The following is a 16,479-nucleotide window of genomic DNA, read 5'->3' as shown; positions in this document are numbered from 1 at the left end:
AATCTACACAAGTAAATATATCATGATCCTTCTTTTACGGAGAAAGTGTTGTATATATGCATACAAATATTGGATATAAAGGCAGAAGAACGTTGTCAGTGATGATCTATGGATAGCGGGATTTTAGGCACAGTTAGAGCATGATGACAGCAAGGAGTGTACATGACATATTCAAGACCATTTCTAGTTCGCGAGTCTTTCCCTTCCACTGGCTGTGTGCTCTGGGAGGGGGGAGAATGGCTTCACTTAAGACTAATCGTGGCATCTCCATCTAGTAGCATTGTATCAGCTCAACCCAGGTGAAAAATGGATTATATTTGGGGATTTTTACTCCGTGCCCTTGCCCTTCCTGTAACTGCACTTGGCGTCTCTGTTGTGAGAGCACCCGACAGGTGGCACCTGGTCATGAGGGCCTTCAGGGATGGTAGAAACAAAATGGAAGTCCAATATAGACATGCTTTATACCATACCCTCTTTTATAGGAAAAAAGAAGCTTTTACTTGGTGCAGTAAATCTATAATTTACTTTCTTTCAGCATTCTCCTGTGGGGATTTTAACAAGGCTTATTTGACGTAGTGCCAAACAATACAAAGAATTATTCGAACACATCTACATCATCCTTCACGCTCTTCTTGACCCTTTAAACCTCCCAAACACAGACTCAATCTTCCCTTGCTTCTCTACATCAGTGATGACCACTCTGGTGCCAACCCCCAGGGCTCTTTTGCAGACAACTGTAAGATCCTTCACAGCCAAAGAGATCTATGAAGGACACACATCAGACACATATACATCGTGCTATTTCTTCCTCACCGATCCTCACTGGCCCTGTAGGTCTTAAAACTGTCCTATGCTGTTCCTACGGGCCCTTTTCCCTCTCCACCACTCTCCCCCACCCTTCCATCTTTACTCCATTGCCCTTGGCCTCAGAAGCTGAGTTCTCAGGGCCTTTCTATTTTCCCCTTTCCTTTCTGTCTAGAACGTTCTACTCTCTGAACTTCCCAGGATGCATCCTAATCACCTTTTAGATTTCAGCTTAAATGTCACTTCCTCAGTATTAGCACATTGTCCTTTTGCAGTCATCCTCAGAGCACATATTACTGTCTGTTTATTTGTTCATTGCCATCTGAACCTGCCTCTCACTAGAATGTAAGCTCTGTGGGTCCACAGGCCTCATTGTGTTGGTATTTTTTTTCCATCACTACATCTAAAAACCTAGAATAGTACTGCCGACATCAATAGATATCAGTATAAACTTAATAAATAATTAAACGGATGTTAACGAATGCAATCACAGACATACACACATACTGTTAATGGGATAGACTCAAGTGCACTGGTCACTCTTCAAATTCCTTCTGTATCCTTTTCCAGCCTGTTCTGTGTCCAGGAGGCTGACTCCCCTGGTTTACACTACATAGGCCCTCCAGGTGGCTGCCATTTGTATCAGCAGGAAATAGAGGAATGGGAGGGGAGAACGTGGAGGGAGTTTTTCCAAAGCAGTCCTTTCCCTGCTTTGCTTTCCATGAGGACAGCTTCTCACTAGGCCCAAACGACACCACTTCCTCTCTCTCTTCTCTTTGGGCCGAGGAAGGGGAAGGGCTTCCCTCTATTGCTAGCGTCTGGACATCTCACCATTCCTTGTCAGGTCCTTTATCCCTGCCCATAGCTCAGGAAACTGTCCCTTCATCAGTCTCTTCATTTGCACACTTTGGGATGAAATGTTTCTTGTTGAAATCTTGTCTTATACATCAGGCAGCTTTCTTTTTTGTGTTCTTATAATTTGGCTATCTTTTGTGTATGCACATTTTTTTCTTTCTTCCTTATTTACTTTTTTAATTTCTTACTCTGTATTTTTACATTTTCCCCAGGTACTGACATAACAACTAAAAGAGACTTGTATGTGCATCATGGTGTGTGTGTGTGTGTGTGTGTGTGTGTGTGTGTGTGTTTGCATGTGTGTGTTTGCGTGTATATGTGTGACTGCCATTAAAACTCTGGGCATGGATCTTGGGAACCAGCATGCACAATACATTGCTTATTGATTTTACTCTAAGTTTGAGAAGAAGTTAGTAGTTGAAAAATATAAGTAACCAATAATGACTAAAAACTGGGCATAATCAATTAAAAACAGGTTTCAGTACATCTGATTTTGCTTTTTACCAATCTCAGCAAGAAATACATACCTTACATCTAATTGCAAATACTTAGAGTGTGAGTTGATAATATGGGAGCACCCCAAATGCAGAAAGAATACAGTTGGAATGCCATCTGAAAAATAAATGACAGTACTTTCCTGGGGGTGGCACAGAATAGAGCTGAATTTTTCTAAATAATAGAAAGGAAGATAGGAGGCAGTGTATTTATACATTTCAGTGAAACCCAAATGGCGCATGTAGTCTGAAAACCCCTGTTGGAACCAAGTGAAATACTCCCCAGACCATTTCAATCCGCTCATAATCATGGCATTTCTATCTGCAGTGGGAGGGAGATGTGGCTGTGTCAGCACATTTTGCACATTTATTCCATCAGTGAAGATGCTCAAAGTCAATTCTCACTAATGTCCCATAGTCCACTATCCATCCCTTCATTTGAATGTTAGCTAAACTTTAGAAATGTTAAATAGAAATGACATTAATTTAAAAGAATAATTTAATACTCATCTCAGTTGGGCAGCAGGTTACTTATATTGATGCAATAAAAAGGATTCCATGTCACTAAACTAAGAGAAGTAAATGTAAGAAAGGCAAGTGAGTTAGATAATGATATTTTGAAAATACCTCAGACACTTTTGCCGTGCTACTTTCAGATGCTTTCACTGCAAATGTCACTTGGTTATTCATTTGTTTCCCAAATGCTCTAAACTGCCCTAAGAGCAATGATTTGTAACTTAACTGGGATTACAGTCTCCTCTGAAGAAGTGATGAAAACTATAGCCCTCTCTGAAGCTAAATGTATGTTTAAGGAAAATTGCATGTAATTATATGTCCTCGGATGTTCATATGTTCTGAATTCTTGCTTTAGAGAGGTTTTCTATAAACATAGCAGGCAAATACAAATTCTATACATTGATAATATTAAAGTTTTAAATACTTGCCTTTTGCGAAGTCAAGGCTGCGTTTTGACTTTAACTGCCGATCACACAATAGGGTCAGATAAATTTTCTACATATTGTCTTTAATTGTATCTGTCCAGAGACAATATGTGGGTAATCACTTAAAAGTTCATGCAAATTTAAATGAAATAACAATTCAAACAAATAATCGCTGTCATTTGACAAAGGTTACTTAAGGCTCCGTTTATTTTATGGTGTCCTGTCCGAGCTCAGGGGAGATACATCATTGACCTAGGTATTGGTATACTGACATTGAAATTAAGTTTTAAGATATTTTAAATGCCACCAAGCATAAGACCGGTGACCGAATTATTTTACAACTCTCTAATATTAAGGAAAAAGTCTCTGACAGGATACGTGCTCTAGATCTGTAAAATATACTGCCAAGAGTGTCTTGAAATGCCACTCAATGTCCCAAACATGTTGTTAACAAAGATCAACCATAGTTGAATATAAAGAAGTGTGACAAGAAAAGAATATGTAATTATTTAAAAAAAAACTGATCTATATGCTATACAATATTATCAAAGATAGAATTATGTAAGACAGAGTAAATAATGACTGGTGGATTCAATAACAGGCAGTAAAGTTTGGTCAGTAAAATATGTTGTTACTATTATAAAATGCAATGTAAATAAAGTTATAACTTAGTTAATTCTAAGCAATGCTATAACATGAGTGAATAGCAACAGTTTATTGAATATTGGCTACCTGCCAGATACATTTTTATGTTATGTCCAGTTATCACAAAATTCCACAAGATTGCATCCCCAGATTTTTCCGAGGGCAAATTTAAGAAGCGAGTATAAATCTCAGGGCTATGTAGATAAGTACAAAAAAAATATTTAAATCCATGTTTTTCTGGCATGGCCCTTTGACAGAGATCAATATTTAATAATTATCCAGATTATGGAATGACTGGATCTAAATAAATAAACTACTTGCTTTTAGTTATTCTTACTTTTTTATATTATTAGAAAAAAAGGATTTTCAAAATTATGTGGATTAAAAATAAAAACTCGTTGTTTTTGCTTAGAAAAATCACTTATCTTCAAAAACCATCATATTTTACAAATATTTACTGACGGTCGATCCGTAGTGAAAATTTTAAAGCATTATTTGTCAAAGCCGTCTTGTTAGAAAGCCAGAAAATCCTTATTTTCTCATCACAGGATAAAAGAAAGTTGAATAAACCTATTTTTATACTTTGAATTTTAATATCCTACTTTTTGTCACCCAGCTAATTTTGTAGCATTCTTGTAGAAATAGCCTCAGATAGAAGCACGCTTAATCCTTTAAGAACTGAATGATCTCATCGTGACAGCCACTCTAACGTAAAAGGGGGTCTTCTTTTGATTTCCCTGCATGGCTTAGCTAATCAGTATTTAACAGGGCAATCAATACTCTGCAAAATTCTTGAAAGAGGGAAAAATGGTCTCTAGCCATGTGAGTTACGATTGCAGAGAAAATACTCCCGTGATGGAAAACAAAGTTAAGAAATTTAAGACGATATAGTTTCTTTGACATAAAATGAAATACAAGACATGTTAATTGTACAGACTTTTAATCCTGGGTTTTATGGTGAATTTAGAAAAAAACCCATAAAAGCAGAAAAAGATATTTTCCCATTTCCTTTCCTTTTCTTATGTTAAGTAGAAAGAGGGAAAAAATGTGCATAGTTCTTGGTGAAAAAAAAGAAGAAAAGGGAATGAAAGAGATACAGAAAGGGCAAAGAGCATAAAATATTGGTACCAATATGTATATCTATATAATAAATATATTAAATAAAAAAATATTTATTTTTAACAAGGAGCCATTGGAAATCAAAAAGCAAGCAATGCTACCACAATAAATGGAAGTGAAGTTTACCAACAAGATTTAAATGTGAGCTTTATTGTACACTGAAAGGAAATGTGCACTGTGAGAAGCGGATATTTTATAACTATGCCTAATTGTCTCAAAAAGACTATCTTTTCATAAATTCAGACAATCTTATTTTTAAAAATTATCTCCTTGATGGAAAAGCCTTCGTCTGACTGGGCCAGCAAATTTGCTTTATCTCTTTTCATTTTCAGTCCTGCTGTGTGTGATACATCGGCAGCTGTATTAATCAGTGAAATATGGTAACTGTGTAAAATTGTAAAAATCTATAGAAAATCCCTGCTTCACTAAGCAATCACTAAAATGCCATCAAATCTCCTGGACAGTTGGCAAATGCTTTATAGTGCACTCATGTTGAGAGTCTTAGCAAGAAAAAAAAAAAAAGAAAAAGATCATATCCTACCCAATACAAATAAGTAAAGATTTGGACACATCATAAAAATATTCTTGAAAAAAAAAAAAAAAACAACAAGGTAATGTATTCAAATACAATTATGAACCCACCACATTTCTCTCTTGCTGGTACTAATACAACTTTAATTTTGTAGCAACCATTTTATGTGCCAGAATATTTTTCTTTGAATGACTAGAAAGCTATTCTCACAAAAAGGAATATTATTTATATTAGAGCACTATTCTTTCATGTTTTAATAAATATTTAATTTCTTTATTTTTTGAAAACTGCAGCTATCTTCAAGGGTTCAGAACTAATCTGGAAGGACTTTATTTGTTTTACAGGTGAAATTAGATTTAACCCACAGACCATTGCTCGTTCATTTTTGGCAATGGAGAGTACAAAGTTCTTAGGTCTTCATAAGAGAGTTGGAGGTGCCAGGGTGACTCAGTTGGTTCAGCATCTGGCTCTTGATATCGGCTAATGTGGCCTAGGTCCTGATCTCGAGATGGTGGGATTGAGCTCCGCGTCCAGCGCCCCTCCCCCCCACTTGACCCCAAGTTGAGGGTGGAGCTTGTCTGGGATTCTCTCTCTGCCCTCCCCCTCAAAATAAATAAGTAAACTTAAAAAAAAATGAGAGAGTTGATTGCTCACAATCCTTGGTGTTTATTTTTGTTTCCACTAAAATGTCAACAATGTAGTAAAATAAGCCTCTCTATGAAGGCCAGTGATTTTTTTTTAATTTTATGAAATTTACAGACAATGTGTACTTTTCAATTTATCCTATATGCTTAGATGCAGTTATGCAGAACAATAGCACATTTTTCTTAGATGGTATTCAACAAACATGCTTACTTGGTCCCACAGTATTGGGGGCAAGTGCTATAAATGATATATACTGAATAAGTAAAATCAGAAGGCAGCAGGTTAATTCTGCTTAGCTCTGTAGAAAAGGAAAAATAATTTTCCATCTGCCATTCTAAGTCTCCTGCTAGAACGCCTGTACGAAAAGACAGAGTAACAGGAGAAAAATCAACAGTGGCTTATTAACATGTATACCTCAGGCATACATGGGAGATACCCATGGAAAAATGAGTAAAAACTCTCCAAGGTGACTTAGAATTCAGGCTTATAGTCCATCTTCAGCTAAAAATAAAACAAAAAAAAGGTGTCAGGGAGGCTAATTACAGGGAGGTGACCCAAAAAAGCACAGTAAACAATAGATTGGTTATGCAGATCTGAGTCAGTGCCTTGTCAAGTGATAAGGGTCTTAAGTTGTCTCTAGTGATTACTTTTTGCTCTTCCTGGTAAAGTGGGGAGGGGGGACACCTTTGTAAGTTTACGCATAACCTTTAGACAAAAGGCAGAGAGCCTTTCTTGTATTAGCTTCTTCTCAAATGTTTTCAGCTGAAAATAATCCCTATGCCGATATCTAATGGTGACAGGTTCTGTCATTCTTTGGTTGTAATTACTAAACATTGGTATGAAATGAGTAATAGTGCTATTCATTAGGCTGAAAGTTTCTGGAATAAATGTTAAAACTCTGGCCACCAACTATAATTTTGTTCCAAATTCCAGTTGGGTGAGGGGGTTCTCACACCAAGCAATCCTCTGTGACATTAGCTGGGTATCCTACAATTCAACCCAATTCTGACACTATGTTCTTGGAGATAGCATCAGATCCCACAGAGTAAGAGCTCAGTCCTACGAGAGAGCCCTCCCCCCGTCAGATACAAGTCCAGGTTGCCATCTGTGCTTCTGATCAATTGGCTGTAGGCTGTAGATCAGAGGTTCCAATGACATCCTCCTTAGGTTTGATTGATTTGCTAAAACAGCTCATAAAACTCAGAGAAATATTTTACTTACTAGATCACTGGTTTATTATAAAAGGATATAAGAACAGCCAAATGGAAGAGACGTGTTAAACAACAAAAATTCAACTGAGTGATTTAAAAGATCAAATTAGCTTTATTGAACAGTTCATGAATCGGGCAGCATCCCATCTAGCAAACAGAAAGGAGCTCTGACATGCTATAGAAAAGAAAATATTTTTAAATGCAGAGACTGGCATGAAGAAAGGAAATTCTTAGCAAAGAATGCATTATTTTAGGCAAGATTTTCCTCCTCAGAACTATCAGCAACTTTCCTAGTCATGACCAGGAAATTTCATGTTGTCTGGTTAAAGGTGACATTCCTGGGGGATTTGAAGCTGCATTTAGGTTAGGTAGTAAGTCTTGATTTGTTCATGTGGGCCTTAACATAAGTGACTCCATTTGGATATCTTTTTTTTTTAAACAGATGCAGACAGCAATACATGGGGAAAAGGTATGGAGTATCCATGCCTTCTCCTAGTGCATCACTCTCCCAGAATCTCCAGGTCTTCACAGACTTGTCTTTTTGGACTTTTATGGAGACTTCATTATATAGACATGGTTGATTAAATCATTGGCCATTAGCGATTGAACTCAATCTGTGGCCCCGTTCCTCTCCCCTTAGTCCTTAGGAGGTGGGACTAAAAGTTCCTACCCTCTCATCCCATGGTTGGTTCTCCTGGCAACCAGCCCTGATCCTTCCCCACTTTCCAAAAGCCATCTTAACATAACAGAAGGTACTTTTGTTACTCTCATAATTTAGGAAATTCTAAGGGTTTTAAAACCTTTTTGCCAGAACAGTGGATAAAGACCAAACATATTTCTTGTTAAAAATCATAATTTCACAATTTTGAATGCCCTAAATAGAAATAGATGCTTTTACTCAATGTTTCACTCAGGAGTCAACCAGAGAAAGAGAATGAGTAAGAGATGTATATCATATCAAGAGAATAATTACAAGGAATTGGCTTACCCTATTATAGGCTCTTGCTGGACACGAGGAACTCTATTAGAGCAGGATGTCAGGAAAGGCAGGCTGGAAAAAGGTGATGCTATTTCCCACAGGTAGACTATCTTCTTCATCAGATAGGTCTCAGTCCTGATCTTAAAGCTTTTCAAAAGAATGAACTAGGCCTATTCAGATTGTCTAGGATGATTTCCCTTACTTAAACTCAACTGATTATGGACTTCAATACCATCTTCAAAATTCATTAACAGTACTGACACCTGTATAAGTGAAATACTGGAGACTGAAGCCCAGCCAAGTTTGCACATCAAACTGGCATCATAATGAGAAGGAGGTGTGGGGGAATAGTTTTCAGATGGTGTTTCAGTGTTAATGAGTTTCCACAATGTTTTTGTTAGTACTTGTTTTCTTATTACTGGATACAGTCTATATGTTGAAAGACTTTAACAATCTCTTTACTGTGTCTCAGGCACCTCTCTTGTGTGTAATGATTCCCCACTATGCCAGATAGGGTTGTCAAAAGACAGCCCCAGTATATATCTTATTCCATGCATTCTTCTTGCAAAGTAATGTTGACACTCTTCCAAGGAGAGGCAGAATCTACATTTCTTCTCCTTGAACCTGGCCAGACCATTGTAATTGTCTCAGCCAGAAGGAAGTGGCAAGAGTGATGCTGCCTGACTGCTGAGTCCAGGTCAAGAGAGGTGATAAGGCCTCCATTTGGTTCTCTTTTCTTTTTGGAACACATGCCCTATGAATTCAGGCGTCATGTTGAAAGGAAGTCCAGACCACAGGGAGATATCACATGTAAGTGTTCCATCAGACCAACATCATCAGGCAAACATGTTGGTGAGTGAACTGATGAGCTCAGCACCTAATCTTCAAATCTTACATCTGAGGCCAGAAACATCTGGAGATACAGGAAAGCCATCCCTACCATTCTAGGCCTGAATTTCTCATTCAGAGACTCCCTGCACAAAATAAATACTTGTTATCTTATGTCAGTAACTTTTGAAGTAATTTGTAATCTAACTCTAGTAATAAGAATTGCTACCCTGCAACCTCCACAACTCTATTAAGACTCTCAAACCCCATCCCCACAGGATAAGAAAAGGCCACTTGAATATTAGAGAAGTTGCCTGGATCCCAATACAACCACATGGATTAGTTTTGTGATTATTGACTTTCATGAAACACGGAAACATTACCTCTGCAATTCAACAAAATAGCAAGCCTTTTTCAATGAATATAGAGATTGTTTATTCTTTGTTGTCATTTTGCTTACAAAGATATAAATGTTTGTTTCAATCTTCTAGCTGAGTGTATTCAAGCATTCTAAGTGTGTCTTCTTATTGTTTCTACTGCATAACTTAATTGGTAAGCCCAATAGCACCAGCAACTGAGGAAGGAAACTACTGTCTATGAAGTCATAGGATGAAAAAATAACGTAGCTGACTGCTTTTTTAATTAACTCTGCCGTTATCCTGCTTTGTTTCCTTCTCTGGATTAACAAATATACCAGAGAATAAAGCTACACTTCTCCAGTCAGAGAAAAAACAGGTTAATGTTGTCAGTGTCATCTTACGTTATGTTGGCCAGAGATTCAGGTTGGGTTTTTCTGTAACTTTTCCAGATTCAGTTTCCTTCAGCGCTATGAAAGTCTCATACCTCATTAAATGTAGTGAGGTTAGTAAAATGGTTGGCACAAAGCCTGGTATAAACTAATATTTTTGAGAGGTGGGGGGAGGGGGACAGATGGAGAAGAAAGAGAATCTTAAATAGGCTTCACTTCCAGTGCAGTGTGACGAGGGGCTCAATCTCATGACTATTAGATCATGACAGGAACCAAAATCGAGAGACAGACGCTTACCTAAACTAAACCCAGGCACCCCTAACTATTTTTTCAATAAAAGAATAAAAGGTAGGTATAATTCTAGTGAAAATTAAAAAATGAAATTATTCATATTGGCACAATTATGGACATTGTATTGATGCAAAGCATATTATATGTGTGCCCATCTTGAATAAAAGAAAACATAGTACAGTTGGAATATTTTGAAGCAATGCAATGGCTAAGATTCAGAACCTAGAGTTTTATTCAATGAATAATGTAGATACTCTGGCCTTGTTTTCAGGGAAGGAGTTAGGTCCATGATAATCCAATAATAAGCTCTTTCTTTTGAGTAAAAATACATTATTAATTTCCCATTGCTGTTATAACAAATGAGCTCAAATCTATTAACTGAAAACAACAACAACAATAACACACATTTATTACCTTCCAGTTCTGTAAGTCTGTAGGTCATAAGTCTTGCTACAACATGGCCCAACTTGGTCGTGTGTTTAAAATCTGCAGAGTGAATATTACAGTGTCAATATGGCTGCTTTACTTCCTGCAGGTTCTGGGTGTGAATCTACTTTCAAGCACATCCTGGTAGATGACTAGATTCAGTTCCTTGTTGTAGGACTGAAGTTCCTGTTTCCTTTATTTCTGTCACCCAAGGGCCAGCCTTTCCTCCTCAGAGGCTTCCTGCATTTGTTTTGTCTTAGTCAGTTGGGCTACTGTAACAAAATATCATACGCTGAAGAGCTTAAACAATGAACAGTTATTTCTCACAGTTCTGGAGGCTAGAGTTCCAAGGTGAAGATGTTGGGATGTTCAGTGTCTGGTGAGGGCCTGCTTTCTCATCCAGATATATAAATATACTCACTGTGTCCTCACATGGAAGAAAGAGGACAGGAGAGCTCTCTGGGGCCACCTTTATAAAGGCCCTAATCCCATTCATGAAGGATCCATCTTGATGACCTAAGTCCTGCCCAAGTCCACAGCTCCTACTACATCACGTGGCAAGTGAAGAATTCACCAAAGAATTTGAGGGGACACCTTCAGTCCATAACACTTCTCATGCTCTTCATGTGGATGTCTCCTACACTGGTGGTTGGATCCTTCTGATTCTTGGAATATCTCTAACTTCCCCTTTGCTGCAGCTCTCCTGACTCTAATCGGAGAAAGTTCTGAGTTTAAAGACTCATGTGATTAGATTGAGCTTATCCTTAAAACCCAGAACAACCTCCCTATTTTAAGGCTCTTAACCATAATTTTACCTGTCAAGTCTCTTGCCATTTAGTGTCACGTTCACAAGCTCCAGAGACTGAGGCATGAACAGCCTTGAGGAGCGGGGTTTGAGAGCAAGGCAATATGTTTGATTTGGTGTATGTCCAACACCTACGAACAGTGCATACATTAAGCATGATTTGATCAAGAGTATCCTTTAATCATTAAAAATATAGTTTTAATCTTTCTTTAATATTTTAAATTGTAAGTTATATTTATAATTTTAATTGTCTATAATCATGAAATGTCATTTACCATCACTACAATTGCCGGAGTCCAGCTCCAGCAGGTCCAAGGGTTCCCAAAGGATGAACGGCGTCGGCAAAAAAGTGAAAATAAAACAAAACAAAAATAAAAATGAAAATAAAAAACTAAAATAAAAAACTAAAATAAAAATGGACACAGACAACAGCAGTGGGTTGAACGGGCCGATTTATTGCAGTAAATGTGGCATTATATATGCTAGTGGTTTCCTTGTAGCATACGTCATCTATGTTTTTCTAACATTACCTAATTTTGAAAATGTTCCTATGTATAAACAACCTTTAAGAAATAACATGGTGATTTTCCCCTAACATTCCCACATACCCTTTGATTATAGATGAATTTCTTACATTATTCCATTGTGCATCGGCGTTTACCTATAATCTACAAAGCATTTGCTTTGCTGTTCTCGTGAAAGGCCCTCCATTTCTCAACACCTCAAGTGGAACAGTTACAGGGACATGACCTCCTAACCACATGAGGCCAGAAGAACAATGTGTTTGCCTCGGTCCGAGGTGCCAGAAAGGGGCTGAAAAGGCCTTAGAAACCCATGCCTCCTACATTCTCAGAGACACCATGCACCTAGGAACCAATGAACCGTTCTGTAGCTTCACCGACTAGGTTCAGTCATCATCTGGAATGCCTCTGGGGGGCCAGGTGGGCTTTGGGGTTGAAGTCACCTCTGCCCAGAGATACACTCCTTAGTTGCTGGAGTGGGGCTTTTGGATCCATTTGTCTCTCCTTCGTTGGCCGCCTTTGCTGGCAAATGCATGAGGCTAACCCTTCCTGCAAGTAGAGGAGTTTCCATAGGGGATGGCAAGGGCTAAACGTAAGGCCGCACAATTTCTTGTGGAACCTTATTTTCTTTCTTACTGGTTCTTTTCCCAGAGGGAAATTCCCCAACAGACAATACCCCAGGTACTTTTAGGGCCAAATTACCTAAAAGCGGGAGGACAAGAAGCTTCACTGTCGGCGGGCCGCCTTGCAGTCACCAATCCGTCCACGGCCCGGGCTTTGCCACTCAGGCTGGGTAGCTCGGCTTCCAGCATACAATTTTCAGACATTTCTCACACTTCTTTTTGTTTGATGCTCTTTGTTCTTTTTTTAATTTTTTAAAAAAGTTTTAAGTTTGTTTATTTATTTTGAGAAAGAGAGAGAGCGCATGAGCAGGGGAGGATTAGAGAATGGGAGAGAGAGAGAGAATCCCAAGTGGGATCCACACTGCCAGCAGAGAGCCTGACGTGGATCTCAGACTCACAAATCCCTGAGATCATGACCTGAGCCAAACTCAAGAGTCGGACGTTTAACCAACTGGGCCACCCAGGTGCCCTGGTGGTTTGTTCTTGATGTTAATTCCCTGTCCCCTGTAGCCTCCTGTTTCTGCCTCAGTGGGAAAAGAGGAGCAGTAGTTTTCCTCTATCTACACTTTATCCAGAGCAGCTCTGCATTTAGCTTTTTCAGAAATGAAACTTTTGCATAATATTAAAAAAAAATTTGGAAAATCAAGGTTCTCTAATTCAGTGCTTCTTGAACTAGCTGTGGTGAAGAGTCAATTTTTCCAAACTTAATCTTCAGTAAAATACAATGAAAAATGAATTACTATAAAAAATTGAAAGAAAACAGAGGATTGCAAAGTACAACCCAAATGTTAAATTATTAGATTTATTAGTCTAGTAGACTAAATGCTTAGTCTCAATTTTTGTACTTATCTCTTATTGGTAGAGATCATTTTATATATTATCAGTCTTTCACAGAGCATACTTTGAATGCGTGAGATGATAACCTACAAACTGGCAATTGAGTGAATTAGAAATATAGAATTTTTATCTAATAGATTCCCATCTATCTCTTTGAAGAGCTTAAAATTTTTGACTCATTCCAAACTATCAAAGCACAGAAAGTGATATTTACTATCCCAAATTATAAATATTTTGCTATGTTTATAGCAGTGTTGTCCTACTTGGATGAATTATAAAGGGGGCAATCTTTTGGAAACAAATAAAATCAGCCATTCAAACACAATTCTTTATTGAGAAACATGCCCCTGAAGCCCGTGCAGAAAGAATTGAACCACATCATGTATCTTGGAACGCCAGCACAGCATTGTGTTGACAATAAACTTGAAGGAGAATGAGGTCATTTTTTAGCCAGCTTTCAGAAATTGCCTCTTTGAAATTCTTAGTTTCTTAACTGCAATAAATATCCATGTTTCTAATCTCTAGACTTGAAAAAAAAAAAGCTCTATGGCACACAGGTGATTTCTGTGTCAAGCATGGAGGAAAAGAGTCTTGCATGGAGGAAAACCTAGCCATTAAAATAATTTCAATGTCAGCTGATTTTTCCATGGAGTTCATTCACTATATTGAAAACAACTATGCCAATGTGAACTTTAATTAACTTAAAGGCTTTTCTAGATGGAAAGAGGATGGAATGTTGATATGTACAGGAAAACTCTGTATGTGTTTTGTATAGAGGATAACTGTAGCAGGTGGGTATGAGGAAATATATTTTTCCCTTCTACATAGAAAATTCCCATATATTTATTTTATCATCTGCTTTTATAGTTAATTAGCAATCATGGCAAATGAAAATGATGTATAACATAGATGTTTTATGACACATATAGATGTAGAATATACTTTTATGTAATGTTAGTATAGATAGATAGACAGACATAGACAAAAGCATAGAAATAGACATAGACTAGACATACAAACACACACCACACACACACATATACATATGTAGAATATACTTACATACAATTGTGTGCTCTACAAAAGTTTAATTCTTCATGTGATAAGGGTTTTAAAAATGTTGGATGACCAGTCAGCTCCAGAGGAAAGTAAGGAAAAATTTCAGGTGAGGAAATTTGTGGTTGCCTTTAGTATTTCCAAGCCTTAGGTATCTGAATGAAATGATGCCAATGGAGACACTTAAATCCTTTGTCTCTCAAGACGCCAACTTCCCTGGTTGCACCAGAAACAACGGAGAAGTATTTTTCACCAGCCCAAGACATTGAAATATTTTCCCAAGTCATTGAAATCTTTCCTGAGACTATGGACAAGTACAAGTGTAGAAAACACCTGGGAAGAGAAGAAGGTAGTAAGTGGGAAGCATGGATATCATTCTTAAAGTCATTCTGAAAATAACAAAGTTTAGCAGCTCCTGGATGGATCAGTTGGATGAGCGTCCAGCTCTTGATTTCAGCTTAGGTCATGATCCCAAGGTTGAATTGAGCCCCAATTCTGGCTCCACGCTGAATGTGAAGCATGCTTGAGATTCTCTCTCTCTCTCTCCCTCTGTCCCTCTCCCGCTCTCTCTCTCTCTCAAATAAACAGGTTTTAAATAAAAATTTAAAAAAAAGCAAAGTTTATTATGGTATCGTCACTTAAAAGGTAGAAATATGATTTGGAAGGGCACCTGGGTGGCTCAATCAGTTAAGCGGCCTACTTTGGCTCAGGTCATGATCTCACCATAGGTGAGTTCCAGCCCTGCATCAGGCCCTGTGCTGACAGCTCCGAGCCTGGAGCCTGCTTTGGATTCTGTGTCTCCCTCTTTCTTGGCTCCTCCCCTGCTCGCACTCTGTCTCTCTCTCTCTCTCTCAAAAATAAACAAACGTTAAAATTAAAAATAAATAAATAAATATGATTTGGAAAAAGAAGTTAATTAGATGTGGCTGTTTCATATTAGTACATAATATATGTCACAACGGGACATTTACAGTAATACAGGAAATGACTATTAAGATAACTGCTCTTAATTGTATTTGTCTTTTAGAAGAGTAATTTGCCTGAATTGTTATCTCTGATGGAGGCTGTACCAGATGTCAACCAGGTATGGGATTGCCAGGGGTTAATTTCTGCTTCCATGGAAACTACCCCGTGTCCCTTGGTTTTAAGTGACTTCCTGCAAGCTGACACATGGAAACACCTGCTCAGAGAAACGACTTTCTTAGCAATGAAGCCCCATGCTGGGAGGAGAAAAAGCCTTTTGTGTTGAACTTCATTTACATTAAATATACCAGATAATGTTTCTAGTAATTTGAAGGCTACATTCTGAGAATACACTGATCTGTGATAAAAGGAGTGTCCGTTTATGAATATGAAAGTTGAAAGTTTAAGAGCATCTTTTTTTCTCAGGTCAGAGGCTGGGATCCAGGTTATCAAGGATGTTGTTGTAGAGACGTTCAATGATACCAAAATGGGATAATTAAGGATGAGATAATTGAGGCGTAGACCTCAAGGAGCTATCAACCTAGTTGTAAAGCAGAAAATAAAAAAAAGATAATTCTAAGACAAATGCCAACTCTAGTAAACAATAATAAGTATACATGACATTGGGGCACCTGGGGGGCTCAGTTGGTTAAGCGTCAGGCTCTTGTGTTCAGCTCAGGTCATGATCTCACAGTTCATGTGGTTGAGCCCTTCATCAGGCTCTGTGCTAACAGTGTGGAACCTGCTTGGGATTCTCCGTCTCCCTCTTTCTGCCCTTCCTCTGCTTGCTCTCTCTCTTTCTCTCTCTCTCTCTCCCAAAATAAATAAACAGTAAAAAAATTTAAAAAGTAATTGGGGTCCTTTGGTGGCTCAGACCTTTAAGCGTCTGACTTTGTCTCGGGTCATGATCTCGCGGTTCATGGGTTCCAGCCCCGCGTCGGGCTCTGTGCTGACAACTCAGAGCCTGGAGCCTGATGCACATTCTGTGTCTCCCTCTCTCTCTATGCTCCCCTACTCATGATCTGTTTCTCTCTCTCTCTCAAAAATAAACAAACATTAAAAAAATTAAAAACAAATATTTAGAAAGGGTAAGTTACCCCAGTTAGAGAAGCACAAATCATGAGGAGTTGCCTGAACTAGTTAACACTTGAACTAA

The sequence above is a fragment of the Lynx canadensis genome, chromosome C2, assembly GCF_007474595.2.
Source record: "Lynx canadensis isolate LIC74 chromosome C2, mLynCan4.pri.v2, whole genome shotgun sequence".
NCBI classification, from domain to species: domain Eukaryota; kingdom Metazoa; phylum Chordata; class Mammalia; order Carnivora; family Felidae; genus Lynx; species Lynx canadensis.
Note: the sequence above shows the minus strand (reverse complement) of the source record.